Here is a 16,425-nt window from a genome sequence, read left to right on the forward strand (position 1 = left end):
GATGGAATGTGCTGCAGGTTCTAGGTCGGATATGCTGCGCAGTTTTATGCAGCGTATCCGACCCGTGGGCACCCGGCCTAAAGCTGTGTCAACACGTAAGCGAATTACTGCGGATTTACGCATCAACTAGCGAACAATCCGCTGCAGAAAATCCGCACCATTTTATATGTTCTTTACTGCAGAATTAGGCGCAGGTTTTGACGGTGGAAAGCAGTGCAGATATCGTGCTGCGGTTTTTCTATGAATGTAAAAGAACCCACTTTTTATGTCATTTTCACCTCTTGTAAAAAATAAATGACGCTGTATATTATATTTTGGTGCGGAATTGTTGTTCCTCATTGATTTCTATGGTGAAAAAAACCGCAAGAAATCGGTCCACTTTCCGCAGCAGTAATTCGCAGAATATCACACTCATGAGCGGATTTTCTGCATTAAATTCCGCTACATGTGTAGCCTTAGGCCTTATTCAGACTAACGTTGTCTACGTCCGCGTGCTGTCCGTGAAAACAATGGACCGCACACGGACCTATGAAACTCAATGGGGCTATTCAGACGTGTGATTTTTCATGCAGCGTGTTTCCGCTTCGTGAAACTCACCGCATGTCCTATTCTAGTCTGTTTTTGCGGACCAAGCGCCCATTGAAGTCTAAGGGTGCATCAAACACTGATGGCCCACGGACCTGCAACGCATGAAAAACGGTGCGTTCTTACACGCGCAGAGCGGACAAGTTCGTGTGAATCTAGCTTTAGGCCTTGTTCCCACAGTGCAGATTTGCTGCAGATTTTGCACGCATTTTCCAAGCCCAATTGAGAATTAGATCCAGGAGATCAGACCTTTATATATTTCATTTCACTTGGTTCTGATCCTGGTTTTGGCTTAAAAAAAAAAATACATGAAAATCTGCAGTAAATCTGCACTGTGGGAACAGGGCCTTAGGCCTCATGCACACGACCGTAAGGGTTTTAACTGTCCGTAAATACGGATCCGATGCCTACCGATACACATCCGTAGCCATCCGCAATTGCGGAAGCGCCCATAAACTTCTGTAGTCGAGTCTGTGCCGCAATTGCGGACAAGAATAGGACACGTTCTATAATTTGCGGATCATTTCTACGGCCTGGACAAACATCCGTAAATACACGGGAAGGTGTGCGTTCGCAATAGAAATGTATGTGTCACTATTTTATCCGCAGTTACGGATCCGTAATTGCGGATGAAAACTACGGACACGTAAATGGTGTGAATTTTTTAAAGCATGGTCACGGTTTTCTACAAACCCCATTCAGATGAATGGGACAGTCACAAATTTCTTTAGGAAACGAGAAGTTTGCCATTCAGGTGTATAGGAAAGCTGGGTTACAGCCATATTGGTAAAGATATACATACGCTAGTGCTGATCTGCTTCAGTTTAGGTCTCATTTTAATTCTACTCAGCCCGAGTGTATTAATCCGCACCACAGCAGTCGCCATTGAAATGGGAGACACAAGGAAGATCAAGATAATGCACCGGACAACAGATGTCTGACACGGCGGCGACTAATAAGTTTTATGCAAATAGTCAGACCTGCTTGTGCGAAGTGAACAGTGGCCACCTGTTTAGTTGGGGGAAGGGGCACTGACTGGAGAACTGCAATGGACCGATAATCCATAGGTCAAAATGTAGTCCTTAGTTTACACGTACTGGATAATGGTATCTGAAGCAGATCGCCCAACTGGGGATGGAAAAAAAATTATCTCTAAGGCCCTGTTCACACTGAGTTTTTTATGGCGCTGATTTCGAGGTGGAAACCGCATCGGAATCAGCGCCAAAAAACGTCCAAAATCGGCCTCCATTTATTTCAATGGGAGTCAGAGGCCTTTTTTTTTTCCTGGGCGGCTTTCAGTCACTCGCGGGGGAAAAAAAGCAGCATGTTCTTTCTTGCCGCGGTTTCCGCCGCTGACCGCCCATTGAAATCAATGACGGGCAGAAGAAAACACGACGCTTTGAGCAGTTTTCGCTGCGTTTTTTTGCAGTACTTGAATTAACTTCAATGGCCGCAAGCAAAAAACACAGCAAAAAATTCAGTGAAAAACGTGGCAAAATAAGCACAGGCAGATCAAAATCTGCCTCAAAATTCCTGAAGGAATTCGGAGGCAGATTTTGTCTGCCGGTAAAAAACTCCATGTGAACAGCGCCTACAGAAGTGCTTGTAGTTTAGTGCAATCACCACAGAGGGCAGCAGGGAGGAAAGTCATACAGTATAATATTTCTATATAATTTGGGGGGGTGGGGATCACCCTTATATGTAAATGAGCAGAGGATAACATGGATTGTGTTTATGTGAAAACATTCAACATTTGTTTAGGGTGCGTGTATTCACACAGCGCATTTTTGGTTTGGTTTTTGAAGTCACAACCAGGAGTGGATTTAAAAAAAAAAAAAGTGTAAAATGTTTCCTATATACTTTTCCTCCGTATACAATCCACTCCTGGTTGTGGCTTCGAAAACTGCATAAAAAGCTGAACCAAGACTGAACTGTGTGAATAAGGCCCTAACTAAGCACGCTGAAGTAACAGTAGTCCATATACCTCCCATTATGCCCATGGAATCCCCCCCATAAGCCACCCTCCACCTATACCCTTAGTACATAGCGGAGTTCACATAGTGCATTTTATTTTTATTTTCTAAACGTTGCCACAAAAACGCATCTGAAAAAACCCTTTTTTTTAAAATAAATACCGCGACGTGTGAACCCAGCGTTAGGTTCCATTCACACGTTACGGTTGAGGTGCGTTTAGAACCGCATCTAAAAACCTCATCAGAAAAAAACCGCATGCGTTTTAAACGCAATTTGATACGTTTTTTTTAAATTTGGTCGCATTTTTTTTACTGCAGCCGTATTAAAAAACGCACCGAATCGTTGTAAAATACGTGCGGTATTCAGATACATTTTTTCGATGCGCTTTTAACCGCACCTGAACGTGTGAATGCACGGAGCACACGGACAAAACCACGCCCACATGTGATGACGAATGGCCACACAATGTCGCCGTTAATCAGAAAGCCATTTGCCACACCATGGAGGCGTGGTTTCGGACGCCACTGTGTTCCAACCCTAAACCAATGATCAATAAATTCAAAATCCGATTACAGGTGAAATCATTAAAAAATGCACACGTTTTTTCAGATGTGTTTCTTATGGCTGCATTTAAAAACGTAACAAAAACGCGAAACTTGAACCCGGCGTTAGACTTAAGGACCATTGCAGATCTCTGAGCACTTTCACGTGCACCGCAGATAAATTATTCATTATTTATAAACCTAATAACAAAAGAAAACACACAAAGCGAGAAAAGAGGGCAATAATAATCCAAACTCCCCCCAGACAACAACCCATATATCCCACCAGGACCCCACTCTAGCCCCCATATTAGGATCATCACCACCAGTCTACTATAAACAATAGTGTGTGTGTGATTTTTATTTTATTTCAAACTTACTGCATATATATATATATATATATATATATATATAATAAATAGTATATGTATAATAAACCTACAGTATATGTAATAAATAGTATATGTATATAATAAACCTACTGTATATATGTAATAAATAGTATATGTATAATAAACCTACAGTATATGTAATAAATAGTATATGTATATAATAAACCTACTGTATATATGTAATAAATAGTATATGTATAAATAATACAAACTTACTGCATTAGGTAACACTGATTATATCATACAGATCTCCACTGAAATGAAAGAGTTAATGGACACCACTCGCATACATAACACGGATACAGAAGTCAATATAAATATTATTATATAAAGGACAACTCCACCCAGATGAAAACCGCACAGGACCCAAGCACAACACCTGCCCCCGGCATAGCCCACACCTACAGCTCAGCGCTGCTGCACAGGGGGGCATCACCTGGGCAGGCAGTGCCAGGCTGTGCGGGGCTAATGCCACTCCACACCCATCCCCGGGCACCTGTAGCTGGTGCAGCCGCTCCTCTCTCTTCTCTATCTCTCTGACTCTGCCGCCTCCCGGAGCTTTTACTCTGTACGTCCTCCCGTGACGTCACCGATCCGTCAGCGTCACCTACAGGAGAGACTGAAGGTCACTGATGATCGGAGCATCCTCCCGCTGGTGGGATATGGAGCATCCCCCTGATGTGGGGGAGGGGAGAGGCCACAAGAAATCAACACCCCCCCCCCCCCCCCACTGTGGTGCTAGTGATGAGGATGATGGGGACCATGTCCTGGACGGTGGTGGTTATAGTAGTCCTGCTCCCTATAGGTATCCAGGTCTATAGGGGTTGTCCTGTATGCAGCTACATTATTATTACCACAATTACATATTATACTTATGTTTTATTTATTTTTTATTTGAAAGAACATTTACCCGAAAATAAAACAAAATAAAAAAATGAGATGTTTTGTAGGTATATCTGTTTCTGGAAGCTGTACTGGCGGCAAGATTCGTGGTCACCTTCAGAAAAGGATATAGGACTTCCATGCTTTAGTCCCTCACCATTATCAAGATCTCTGCTTGCTGTCAGGTTCCTGTTTACATTCAGTGGCTGAAAATCTGTTCAGATACTGGAGGAGATTTATCTGTACTCCGAATAAATGTATCGCATCTTTCGGGTGGACGTGCGACACAATTATAGCACAACGACTGCGGCCGTGCGCCATCCCTCCCCCTTCCCATTGGACATAAAATAAATAATAAGCGTACTCACCTCACCGCTCCTCCTCTCCCCTCCGTGCCCTCTCGCGCTCCCTCTGTATGATGTAGGCGTGCAACGTCAGTTCCTTATTTGCGAGGTAGGTACTCAGCGTCCGGAGGGCTGCGTCACGCACACCGTATGACACTGCGCGGCCTCAGTACCTTGCGGAGGGAGCTTAAACGTAAACAACTTTCAGATTTTCATTTTCGTTTTTTCCTCATTCCAGAAGCCATAACGTCTTTATTTTTCTGTCCATATAATACTATAAGGGCTTGATTTTTGCGGGACGAGTTGTAGCTTTTCTTAGCACTATTTATTTTACATTTTAATGTACTAGGAAACGAGAAAAAAAATTATTTGTGGGGTAGAAAATGTAAAAAAAACAGCGATTCCTCCATGGTTTTTTGCGCGCCGTTTTTACGGAATTCACTGTGCAATTAAAACAACATGTTAACTTTATTCTGCGGGTCAATATGATTACGGAGATACCAAATATATATCGTTTTTTCTATATTTTACTACTTTTACAAGTAAAAACCTAAGTGTAAAAAATAAAATGTATTTTGTGTCGCCAAATTCCGAGAGCCATAACTTGTTTATTTTTTTTGTCGATTAAGTGGTATGAGGGCTTATTTTTTGCGGGATAAGCTGTAGGTTTTAATTATACCATTTTGGGGTACATGCGATGTTTTGATCACTTTTTATTTAATTTTTTGTGGGAGATGAGGTGACCAAAAAATAGACATTCTGCCGTTTACAATTTATTTTTTTTACGGCGTACACCGGGCGGGTTAAATAATGATATATTGTAATAGTTCAGACTTTTACGGACGCGGCGATACCTATTATGTTTATTCAATTTTTTTACTATGCTCTAGGGGGAAAATGGGAAAATTGGGGTTTTTTGAACTTTTAATATGTATATTTTTATTTTTACACAAAAAAAACAAAACGTTATTTAACTCATTTTTATTTTTTATTGGTCCCCCTAGGGGACTAATGTATTGCAGTATATCGTGATTCTGACAGGCATCTATTAAGCCCTGCCGGAGGCAAGGCCTAATAGGTGTACAAAGATGGCGGACTTGGAGGGTCTTCATTAGGCCCCCAGGCAGCCATAGCAACCATCGCCCCCCACCCCCTTAATTGCGTTGTGGGGGGGGCGCCATGAGCTGTTAGAAAGAGGGGGGCGGCCCCCTCTAACGATTTAAATGCTGCAGTCGGTATTGACTGCGGCATTTAACGAGTTAAACTAGCGGGATTGCGCTCGAGCGCGATGCCGCTAGTTACTCTGAAGTGTCAGCTGTAACATACAGCCGACACCAGCATCGTATGGAGCGAGTTCACTCCGTGAGCCTGCTCCATACATCCCCTACCCGACTATGACGTAACTGTATGTCATATGTCGGGAAGGGGTTAAGGAGACCCGGAGGGGAGAAGAGGATCGGTAAGGTGAGGCAAGATACGGGACCCGGCACTGGCCTCTACTTTGCTACGCCTCTTGAAGTAAAATGATGCCAGGTAGGAGCTGGTATACATTGCCGCTATAATTTACGCTAGTTTTCTGCCGTAAATTATAATAAACTTGTTGGGCTGCTTTGACCTTGCCCCCTTTTGAGAAGCCACGCCCCATTTCTTCCCAAAAGTGTTGAGGACGTTGTAATTTGCCCAAAAGTCATAATTTTCTACTCAAATTGCGAATTTTCTGCAAGGTTGATAAAGTTGGTAAAATCAAGGGATATATGATACATTTTAAAGCACTCTTTCATACAGAGCCCTGGTTTTTCAGGACACGTGTCACATTGATATATTGTGTCCTCCCTTATCCCCCTCTTATAGCAGACTTTGCACCTCTTTTCAATTTTTCCCTTCTTGCCAGTTTGGGGAACTTCTCCTGGAAACTGTTGCCCTGGTACGATGCGTGTGGCCTCGCTTCCAGAAGTACTGGGTGCCCCTCTTCTTGGTCCCTAAACATTAGGTTCGTGATAACCACCTCTTGAAATTCCAGGAAAGTTCCCCTCTGGCCTGTACATCGACGTAGCACATACGCATTGTACAATGCCATCTGTATGATGTGCCCGGCCAGCTTCTTATACCACACCGCATGGCACTGTAGGGCTTCAGGACTTGATCTGACAAGTCCACCCCTCCCATGTACCTATTGTAGTCCAGGATGCAGTCTGGTTTGGGGGTATCTGTACTCGTACCTCGTCCTGGTACATGGGTACTGGTGTGGCCATGTATTGTTGTCAATACAAGGACATCTCTCTGGTCTTGTACTTGACACACAATATGTTGCTGCTGGATTGTGCCCTGCTCTCACCCCTTCTGAGTGTTTGCCCAAGCAGAGTCTTAGGGAGGCCTCTCAGATTTCTTCTAGCAGTGCCGCATGCCGCAGTACTTCTGGAAGCGAGGCACTTGAAGAGTGGGACACTGGTATAAAAATTATCCAGGTAGAGGTGGTAACCCTGGTCCAGCAGTGGGTGTAATGTCAGGATAGGGAGACAGACAGGTGAGCCCTAATCTACCCGCCACTCGTCCCTGCCTACTTGCACAGCCCTCCCTAGGCGACGGCGTACAACTGGGCGACGCTCAATATGTGCACGACAGACAAACAAGACAAGGGAACACAAAAGCAAAGGAATGTAGGGCAGTTTTCCACGGCAACACTGTGAGCAACAGAGTAGTGGACGAGCCGAGTCAAACCAGGAGTGTACATGGTAACAAAAGCAGAGCAGGAGAATAGTCAGTCAAGCCAGGGTCAATATGAAGCAGAGGTCAATAGTAACAGCAGGAACAGCAGAGCCAGGAAACAGAAGAATCACAGGCAAAGGACAAGCAGCAAATGAAGGTATATGTGGACCCAAGGGCGGGATATAGAACCGTCTGGCCAGGCTGCGATAGGCTCTCCCACTCCTCAGCCTACCAGCCTGAGTGGTAGCAGATCGAGTCACTCTAGCAGACCTAGGAACAGATGCAGGCTGATTAACCACAGGTGCCGACACAGAAGCTGTGTTAGGCAAATCCTTCACAGTGGGTGCACCAAATCCCACACAATTTTTGCATTAACTCCCAGTAAGGGGGGCATTCTGGGGGCTGAGCACTGGTGTCCTTCCCTTCATATATCCTAAATTTGTAGGTATACCCTGATGCACTCTCACACAGCTTATACATCTTCACGCCATACCTTGCCCTCTTACCCGGCAGGTACTGGCGGAATTGAAGCCTCCCTTTAAAATCTACCAAGGACTCATCAATAGAAATACACTTCTCGGGGTGTATGCTTGGGAAAACCGGGCACTGAAACGGTCTAATAGGGGTCTCAGTTTATACAAACGGTCAAAACTGGGGTCATCTCGGGGTGGGCACTGCTCATTATCAGTATAATGTAAGAAGCGAAGTATTGCCTCATTTATTTATTTTTTTAGGTTCCAGTTCAGATCTGAAGTTGCTTTGAGGGACCTATATATTAGCCACCCCTATGAAACACATTAGAAACATCTCTGCACTGTCCAGTTATATATTTGTACATTGTAATGAGATCGTCCCCAAGCCGTCTTTTTTCTAAACTGAATAACCCCAAGTTTTACCTTTCTTGGTACTGCGGGCAGTGCAGGTCCCCAGTCTACAGCCACGTCTTTTGGCGTCACTGTAGAAAAGCTCCTAGCATTAAAGAAGCCTTCTAAATACAGCTGGGACCGGAAAAAACTCAGACTTCAACTGTTTAACCCTTTAATCGCCACGGTCTGTGACCGCAGCATGACAATAGGAACTCTCCACTGCGATCGCGTCACCAGAGACCCGGCGACAAGATCTTAGACTTGGGGAACCCTATGCAGTCAGCCGTGGGGATCTAGAGAGGATTCCAGAGCGGTCTGTTCTATAAGCCTGCTGTTAGGTCACACTATGTGATGTCATAGTGACACAGTGTAATGTATATACAGGAGTATGCGAATACATTATAAGTATACAATAAAGTTGTAAATAAAATTATACCTTCATGGGATTAAAAAAATAAAAAAAAGATATGAACAAAATATTTAACAAAATAAAAATAATTAAAAAGGTCCAAAAAAAGCATCATTTAGCATAAAATATATTTTATGGCCCCTACATTACATAAAAACCTAAAACCTACACATATTAGATATCTACACAACCTTAATAACCTGAAGAATCAATGTAACAGATTATCTAGCAAGAAACGTGAACGGCATAAAAAAAAAAGAATGCTGAAATTCCTATATTTTTCCTATCTTCACACCGCAAAAATACATTTTGTAACTTAGTTTTTTTCTACCCCCCAAACCACGCAGAAAAAAATACAATTTGTCCTGCATAAAACGAGGCCTCATATTGCCGTGTCAATGAAAAAATAAAAAAGTTATGGCTGCTGAAAGGCAGAGAGGCAAAAATGAAAAAACCCTTAGCTGGGCCAGCATGTTCAATGACAAGTCCCTTTAAATAAACCTGTTGTGGAATGTAACCAAAGAGCTATAAAGCTTCTTACATTGTATGGCATCAGCCTCATCGATACATATGCACAGAAGAGACTATCGACACCAGTGTGTAATGTCCACCCCATTATGAAATGGTCAATCTCATCTGATTTGAAGCGCACAGACAAAAAGTTGTCTGACGGTCATCCAGCCACCAGAGGGCACTCACTTGAAACTTACTATTTCTGCAGCGATCTTTAGGATCAGTGCAGGAAAGAGAACAAGGCTGCCATCCATGGTCGTTAATCGACACATACAGAGATGAAAAAAAAAAATGGCAGCCCCCATAGAGAAGTAAAAGAAAGAAAAAACAAAAAAGTACAAACACAAAAACACAAATAAATAAAATGTATTTTAAATGACATACTAAAAGCAATAACATAAAATTATTTTTTTTCGTGACACCTTCCCTTTAACGCCGCAGCCTTATAAAGCAGGAGGAGGTAAACAAGTTAAGGATGGGCTGCTTCTCATGGGTTAGTGCTGTGTGCTTGCCCCCCAGGCTAAAATTTGCCAGCCAGCCTCTTGAGCCTTATTAGCTGCTCTTTGTATTTTTTCTAACTCCAGGGCATCCTTTCTATGAACTGGAGCCCAGAACTGGACTGCATATTCTAGATGAGGCCTCACTAATGCTTTGTAAAGTGGTAATATTACATCCCTGTCCCGCGAGTCCATGCCTCTTTTAATACACGACAATATCCTGCTGGCCTTAGAAGCAGCTGATTGACATTGTGCTGTTATTTCGTTTAGGATTTCCAAGTACACCCAGATCCTTCCAAGGTTCCTTTGTATAGTCCATTATTCCATTATTATCTTTTTACATTGTTGGGTATCGTGTTTAATGGACTCTGGTTCATGAGTAGGTCTAAAATTGGGCTTTGAAGTGTGCCATGTAGTTTTATACATAGGTGAAACACCATGACCTAAAAGATAAGGGGTTAATCTAAGGGTATATGCACACTAATTACGTCCGTAATCTACGGACGTATTTCGGCCGCAAGTTCCGGACCGAACACAGTGCAGGGAGGCGGGCTCCAAGCATCATACTTATGTACGATGCTAGGAGTCCCTGCTTCGCTGCAGGACAACTGTCACGTACTGAAAACATGATTACAGTACGGGACAGTAGTTCCACGGAGAGGCAGGAACTCCTAGCATCGTACATAAGTATGATGCTAGGAGCCCGGCTCCCTGCACTGTGTTCGGTCCGGAACTTGCGGCCGAAATACGTCCGTCAATTACGGACGTAATTAGTGTGTGTGCACATACCCTAAGAATAGTAGTTGAGGATTTGCAAATTGTTCTTTTATTCTACAATGGCCAACAATGTATTCGGACCCACTAGTATACAGTATATATATTCCAGCATGCACACTGCTGTTTCAGGCTTGTTAGCCCACAGCAGTGCAGAACATACGGATTTTGTAGTATAAGGGCACGTTCACACAAGGAGGATACGCTGCGTAAAAGTACGCCCTGAAGCCCACAGGGAATTCCGGCTGAAAAAAACCACACTAAATTGTGGTACAGTTTTTCTGGTGGACTGTCTGCTGCGGAAAACAGCATGTAAAAAAAATAAAGCCTATACTTACCCGTAGTCATGGAGACGCATCCCTCTGACGTCCTGCAGCCCGGGCTAGTGGGATGACATTTCATCTCATGTTAACACTGCAGCCTGTGATTGGTCGCAGAAGCACAGAGATCTGGGTAAGTATAATCTTGCCTAGATGCAATTTTTGCTTCGGAATTGAAGCATTTCCGCTGCAAAAATCGCAGCATCTGGTATTTTTTCGGGTTTCACATGCCCATTGAATTCAATGGAGAAAACCCGCAACAGAGAACCAGCGTTTCCGCAGCACAAATTGACATGCTGGGGATTAACAAAACGCACCGCAGGTAAATTTCTTCGCCAGATTTTTTACGCAACGTGTGCATGAAATTTGTTCAAATCTCATCCACTCTGCTGCTACTGTATTACGATGCAGATTTTCCGCAATTAAATACGTTGCGGAAAATCCGCAATATTTATGGTACGTGTGGTCATACACAAGAGTTGGGTTCCCACAGGGTCGGATACGCTGTGTAAAAACTGCGCAGCATATCAGACCTGGAACCCGCAGCACCCTCCATCCGAAAAACCACAACATTGTGGTGCAGTTTTTCAAACTGAATTTCTGTTGCGAAAAAAACACAAAACGTTCATACTTACCCCCTCCCTCTTCTCTGCGCGTAGTCTGGCCTCCTATGAGGATGTTGCAGGCCATGTGACGCTGCAGCCTGTGATTGGTTGCAGCGGTCACATGGGATGAAATGTCATCCCAGGAGGCCATACTGCAAGAAGGAGGGCGTTCTGGGTAAAGTATGACTTATTTTTTCACAGAATTGTACATTTTGCGGCGTAATCGCGCTGCAAAACTTGGCTTTCTGTCACAGGTTTTGTATTCCCATTGAAAATCTCCAACAGAAAATCAACAAAAACGCAGCAGAAATTGACACGCTGCAGATTTAAATTCCGCACCGCAGGTCAATTTATTAAGTTTATGCTGCATTTTTTTCCCGCAGCGGGAGCATGAGATTTTCAAAATCTCATCCACTTTGATGCTACTGCAAATGCTGCAGAATTTCCGCACAGAATTCCGTTGCGGAAATTCTGCCGCGTTTACGCTACGTGGGAACCCGGCCTCAGGGCATGTTCACATGGCTTCTTTTCTGCCAGAAAAATTACATGGCAGCTGATTTCAAGAGAAATCAGGCTCTGAAAACCAGGCATTTTTGGAGAAGTATTTCAAAGCGTTTGACGTGCATTTTCTAATTGTTTTTGGCGTTGTCAATGGGAAATGTTAAATATCTGCTTAGAAAAATGCCTCAATAAGTGGCTTGCATTTCTTTTTTTTTTAAGCATATTTTTTCAAACAGTGGCAAAAAATGAAGTCTCATATGAACTACACGGGTTTTTACCACTGAACACAAGTAAAGGCTATTTTCAAAGTTTATTTCAGAGCGTAATCCCAACATTTTGTATAGCGGTATTATATGGGCATTGAATGACAGTTTTATTGGGCATAATAGCAGTATTGTGTGAGCAATACATGGCACTATCATTTGGTCACTGTATGGCGGTATTATTTAGGCATTGTATGGCAATATTGTGTGAGCAATACATGGCACTATCATTTGGTTACTTTATGGACGTATTATTTAGGCATTGTATGGCAGTATTGTGTGAGCAATACATGGCACTATCATTTGGTCACTGTATGGCGGTATTATTTAGGCATTGTATGACAGTATTGTGTGAGCAAGACATGGCACTATCATTTGGTCACTGTATGGCGGTATTATTTAGGCATTGTATGGCAGTATTGTGTGAGCAAGACATGGCACTATCATTTGGTTAATGTAAGGGGGTATTTGGGCATTGTATGGCAATATTGTGCGAGCAAGACATGGCACTATCATTTGGTCACTGTATGGCGGTATTATTTAGGCATTGTATGGCAGTATTGTGTGAGCAAGACATGGCACTATCATTTGGTCACTGTATGGCGGTATTATTTAGGCATTGTATGACAGTATTGTGTGAGCAATACATGGCACTAAAATTTGGTTACTGTATGGGGGTATTTGGGCATTGTATGTCAATATTGTGTGAGCAAGACATGGCACTATCATTTGGTCACTGTATGGCGGTATTATTTAGGCATTGTATGGCAGTATTGTGTGAGCAATACACGGCACTATTATTTAGTTACTGTATGGGGTATTATTTAGGCATTGTATGACAGTATTGTGTGAACAAGACATGGCACTATTATTTGGTCACTGTATGGCGGTATTATTTAGGCATTGTATGGCAGTATTGTGTGAGCAATACACAGCACTATTATTTAGTTACTGTATGGGGTATTATTTAGGCATTGTATGACAGTATTGTGTGAACAAGACATGGCACTATTATTTGGTCACTGTACGGAGGTATTATTTAGGCATTGTATGGCAGTATTGTGTGAGCAATACACGACACTATTATTTAGTTACTGTATGGGGTATTATTTAGGCATTGTATGACAGTATTGTGTGAACAAGACATGGCACTATTATTTGGTCACTGTACGGAGGTATTATTTAGGCATTGTATGGCAGTATTGTGTGAGCAATACACAAAACTATTATTTAGTTACTGTATGGGGTATTATTTAGGCATTGTATGACAGTATTGTGTGAACAAGACATGGCACTATTATTTGGTCACTGTACGGAGGTATTATTTAGGCATTGTCTGGCAGTATTGTGTGAGCATGTCATGGCACTATCATGTAGTTACTTTATAGAGGTATTATTTAGGCATTGTATGGCAGTATTGTGTGAGCATGTCATGGCACTATCATGTAGTTACTTTATGGAGGTATTATTTAGGCATTGTATGGCAGTATTGTGTGAGCAATACACATGGCACTATCACTTGCTTACTACATGAAGGTATTATTTAGGCATTGTATGGCAGTATTATTTGGAGTATGACGTTTTAGTTTTTCATTGAATAGTATTAAGCAGTATTGAATAGTTAGCAGTATTGTGTGAGCAATACATGGCACTATGATTTGGTTACTATATGGAGGTATTATTTAGGCATTGTATGACAGTATTGTGTGAGCAATACATGGCACTATCATTTGGTTACTTTATGGAGGTATTAGGCCTCATTCACACGACAGGGTCCGAGTGTCGGCCGGGAAAATCGTCCGTTTTTGGCCGATTTTCCCGGCCGGTTTGCATCCGTTCCCGGCCGAGTTGCCGTTTTTACCGGCCAATTTGGACCCGATTTGCAGCCGTTTTTTTCCCTGTCCGTTTTAAAATCGGATGAATTTCATTTAAATTTGTTGCCACACACAGCCCTTTGTAGATAATGCCACAGCCCCCCTGGTAGGTAATGCCACCCAGCCCCCTGTAGGTGATGCCACACAGCCCCCTGTAGGTGATGCCACACAGCCCCCTGCAGGCGATGCCACCCTGCCCCCTGTAGGCGATGCGACCCAGCTCCCTGTAGGAATACCACCCTGTTCCCTGTAGGTAATGCCACCCAGCTCCCTGTAGGTAATGCCACCCAGCCCCCTGTAGGTAATGCCACCCAGCCCCCTGTAGCTGATGCCACCAAGTCCCCTGTAGGTGATGCCACCAAGTCCCCTGTAGGTGATGCCACCAAGTCCCCTTGTAGGTGATGCCACCAAGTCCCCTTGTAGATGATGCCACCAAGCCACCTGTAGGTGATGCCACACAGCCACCTGTAGGCGATGCCACACAGCCACCTGTAGGCGATGCCACCCTGCCCCCTGTAGGCGATGCCACCCTGCCCCCTGTAGGCGATGCCACCCTGCCCCCTGTAGGTGATGCCACCCCGCCCCCTGTATGCGATGCCACTCGCCCCCTGTAGGTGATGTCACCCTGCCCCCTGTAGGTGATGCCACCCCGCCCCCTGTATGCGATGCCACTCGCCCCCTGTAGGTGATGCCACCCTGCCCCCTGTAGGTGATGCCACCCTGCCCCCTGTAGGTGATGCCACCAAGTCCCCTGTAGGTGATGCCACACAGCCCCCTGTAGGTTGCACCCATCCCCCCCCTTCCAGGAGAAGTCACTGACTTCAATGTCCATATATGGACAGTGTAGTCACTGACTTCTCCTGAAGAGGAATTCCCTGCCACAGGTCGGGAATTCCGCTTCAGAAGTGAGTGACGTCACTGTGTCCATATATGGACAGTGTAGTCACTCACTTCTCCTGTAGCGGAATCCCCGGCCATAGTCGGGGATTTCACTGCAGAAGTGAGTCACTTCGCTGTGTCCATATATGGACAGTGTAGTCACTCACTTCTCCTGTAGCGGAATCCCCGGCCATAGAGTCGGGGATTTCGCTGCAGAAGTGCGTGACTTCGCTGTGTCCATATATGGACAGTGTAGTCACGCACTTCTCCAGTAGCGGAATCCCCAATCCCCGGCCGGGGATTGGGGATTCCGACTCCTACAGCGAGCAATAAAAGACCCTCCTCCTCCTCACATGCACTCTGAGCTGTGAGGAGGAGGAGTGAGAGTGCGCGAGCGACGGTAGACCAGGCCATCACTCAGGACACATTCCAGTGATGGCCGTGTATTACCCGGCCCCATAGACTTCTATGGGAGGCGGGCGGCCGGGCACCCGGCCGAAAATAGAGCATGTCCTATTTTTTGACGGCCGAATTTCCCAGCCGTCAAAAAAATCGGTCGTGTGAATAGCCCCATTAGGGGTCTATTATTCCTAATGCAGCCGGGTGCCGGACGATTTATGAACGGCCGGCACCCGGCCGGGAAACCCTGTCGTGTGAATCCCGCCTTATTTAGGCATTGTATGGCAGTAATATATATATACACACACACACGCGCGCAACTTTTGAAATGATGTGAAAAACAGCCTCAAAGTATTGAGCATGTAACAATACTTTTCTTGGCCATGGCCCCATTTTCTATAAAACAGGCCCTACTTCTATCCTACAGCGAACGGAAAAGTGAGGAATCGAAGACGTACCATCTCTTTGGTTCTATATTCACGGATGTGGTAGTAACATTAGAAGAGGAGCCCAATTCTGAGGTCCCCCCCCCCTCCCATCTGTAAGCTCTTATCACTTTATAGGCTATGAACACCTTTGAATAATTTTTTTTTCATTTAATACAATTTTGAAAACAGATAGTGAAGAGCAGAAGTCTTATTACACCAGTGGACATCATGTCTCATGCAAAACACCAGGAATATAGAAGAAAAATACATGATAGATAATTACCTTTGGAGGAAATATATTTTGAAGTCAGGATCTCACTTTTCCAGCTCCACCAGATATTTTTTTAGACCATTGGGGACTATAGGAAAACGTCAGCTGGTAGAGGTTTGTTTAAAGTAACTAAGACACAGGACTGGGTAGGGCTTTTTGTTTCAATGTGTGCCCTGTGGTTGACGTGAAATATATCTTTTGAAAGCCTCCGCTGTATCATGGCAGTACTTTGCTACAGTGGTGTGTAAAATCGTGCAGAGACATGTGCGAAATGTAACACCATCAGATCCAATGCTGATAATCTTTTACTAAATCACTGCCCAGTTGTTGACAGTTCCCTTGCAGGAGGCCAGGGGTAGTAGTAGTAGTACTGTACCCATCATTTCCATTCTCCTGACTGC

General features: G+C 44.0%; 1 protein-coding gene across 6 annotated transcripts in view; it reads right to left on the reverse strand.

Moving 5' to 3' along the window:
* The window catches only part of SLC16A3 (solute carrier family 16 member 3), a 145,458-nt gene that overhangs the window by 26,829 nt on the left and 102,204 nt on the right, over positions 1-16,425 (reverse strand). For 2 of the 6 annotated variants that reach the window (XM_075846058.1, XM_075846057.1), the window contains exon 2: positions 3,990-4,100. The exons of the other annotated variants lie outside the window; for them this stretch is intronic. The gene's annotated coding sequence lies outside the window, so the exon portion shown is untranslated. The remainder of the gene's footprint in view (positions 1-3,989; positions 4,101-16,425) is intronic. 6 annotated transcript variants of the gene reach the window in all.

Source organism: Rhinoderma darwinii, chromosome 13 (assembly GCF_050947455.1).
Source record: "Rhinoderma darwinii isolate aRhiDar2 chromosome 13, aRhiDar2.hap1, whole genome shotgun sequence".
Classification (NCBI taxonomy): Eukaryota; Metazoa; Chordata; class Amphibia; order Anura; family Rhinodermatidae; genus Rhinoderma; species Rhinoderma darwinii.